Here is a 2397-nt window from a genome sequence, read left to right as displayed (position 1 = left end):
AGAGTTTCTGAGTAATGCAGAGCATTCTTTACTCAGTAGAATTTTGTTAGAATCTGGTATCCTCTCCTTTGTAGAGAGAAGCCTTCGGATGTATCTCTTCTGGTTGGGGACTTTGGACATAGTGTCCAGGAATCTACCATCAAGTTTGAAGGAATCTAGCTTGGATGGTTCTTCCTGTAGCCTTCCAGGATAGGGTACACGAACTGGAGTTTCAGTGGTCAACTTCTGAGTATATGTCGATTTGTTCTTAAGCCTTGCTGACCTTCTCCATGGTTCTTCCTCTGGGATTACGAAATCCATTTGCTTTGCTTCTTCTATGTGGGGATTTTGGATAGTATTACATGTTAACCTTCCCTGAGGTCGGGTTTCAAGGCGTTGTGATAACTGTCCGAGCTGCGTTTCCAGACTTTTGAGCAGAGCCAATTGATTTCTCATTAGTATCTCCGTCTGATCTTGTCTGGCTGCAGTTCTCTGATTTAGCTGTTGTTGTCCTTGAGTGAACTGAGTCAACTGATCAACAGCTCCGAGAGTGGGGTTAGTTGCTTTTGTAATCTGGGTGGTAGGGGAATTTTCCTCGACTGGTGGACCAGTGAGTGGAAGTGGTTGATCGTAGGTCAATTGAGATTGTTGGGCTGGATAAGGTGGATAGCGATAGCGAAAAGTCTGATTGCTTCGCTGAAATTGATTAACCCTAGGTTGTTGATTGAATCCGGGATTTGGTGGACGAGCTGGGTATTGAACGTAACAGACTGAACCGTCAGGGTTTTCGTACTCAACTTGATATTCTTCAGTGGGTTACGGGTTGGTATAATTAACACAAGCCTGAGCTTGGTTGACCTGTTGCGGCTGCGTCTTCAATTCTCCGAGTTGTTTAGCGAGAGATTCCATCTTATCCATGAGGGATTTAATGGCTTCTGTTTGATTGTTAAGTGCAGAGAGGGGGGCAGATGATGAAGTTGTTTCACCACTGTTCCAGTCATGATGATGTGTTGTCATGTTCTCGAGCAATTCCCATGCTTCATCTGCGGTTTGGTTCATCAGATTTCCTTAAGCTGCTACATCGATCGTCGTCCTATGATTTACCGTAAGACCATTGTAGAAGGTACAGATTTGGGCTGACCGCTCTAGCTGGTGATTAGGGCACTTCTTAAGTTGGGTTTTGAATCGCTCCCATACAGTGTAAAGAGATTCATCATAACTTTGTTTGAAGTTAATGATGTCATTCTTTAGTTTGGTTTGTTTAGAAGGAGGGAAATATTTGGATAGGAATTTAGTAGCCATCTCCGTCCATGACTTGATGGAATTTTTTTTCAGTCCTTCGAACCAGGTTTAAGCATGATGAGTGAGAGAATTGTAGCGACCCGACCAAATCTTGTTTGACGGCACCGTCTACGTAGGTCCCATTACATGGTCATAAGTCTTTAAGACAAAGTTTGACCGAAAATATGTCGCATTCATTTCATAAGTGTGGATGTTTCAAAGTTTACAAAAGTAGTTTCCATAACTAGTACATAACGATGTTTAAGTACAAATGAAACACGTGCGACACAGTTTAAAGTAGTCAAAAGACGCTCCACATATGCATGTATACTCGACATCCAAAGCAAGTATCAAAAGAATGAGCGGAAGCATGTATCACCTAATGTTCAAGGACCTGAGAAAAACATAGAAATCTGTCAACGAAAACGTTGGTGAAATCATAGGTTTAAGTAAGTGAGTAAAAGTAAGTCGAACCACAAGATTTGCAACATTGATAAAATAGTAATACATTCTAAAAGTTAATATTCACGAGCACCCAATTATCAAGGCTTAACATTCCGTCCGTTGATACCCCATTAATAGTGCTAGAACAACATTGTTTCCCGAAAATATATTTCATCTGTAGACGGTAGCGAAACGTCCTAAATGAGGGTTTGTCAAACCCATATGGCCATACAACATAAGTTCACGCCTACACTTACACCCTGCAAGTGTAACTAATGATAATCGAATTGAGGATTTCGTTCTAAACTCGTATGTAGAATGTTTGTTTTCCTGTACTTGTGTTCACTTAGTTAAGAAGAAACGTTTATGTTTTCTCATCCCAAATATAAGTTCAAAAGAGTAAAAGTGGGACTATGATCTCACCTTGAGCGCAAGAGTAAATAAGTACTTCGACAAGTAACGTGTGCAAAGAACAATGCTAGTCTTGACCTAAATAAATAGGTTGTATCAATAACGATAGTCACGATTGGTCAAAGATGTTCAATTAGTCCTATGGCTCGTTACAACTCGATTATGTAGCATGTGAATCAAGTTGTCAAGTTTCATGCAAGATACAAGTATAGAAACAAGTTAGGAATGTTGCATAATCATTTGGTTAAGTTTGACAAAAAGTCAAACTTTGGTCGGTCAAAG

The sequence above is a fragment of the Rutidosis leptorrhynchoides genome, chromosome 2, assembly GCF_046630445.1.
Source record: "Rutidosis leptorrhynchoides isolate AG116_Rl617_1_P2 chromosome 2, CSIRO_AGI_Rlap_v1, whole genome shotgun sequence".
NCBI classification, from domain to species: Eukaryota; Viridiplantae; Streptophyta; class Magnoliopsida; order Asterales; family Asteraceae; genus Rutidosis; species Rutidosis leptorrhynchoides.
This window is presented reverse-complemented; position numbering follows the sequence as displayed.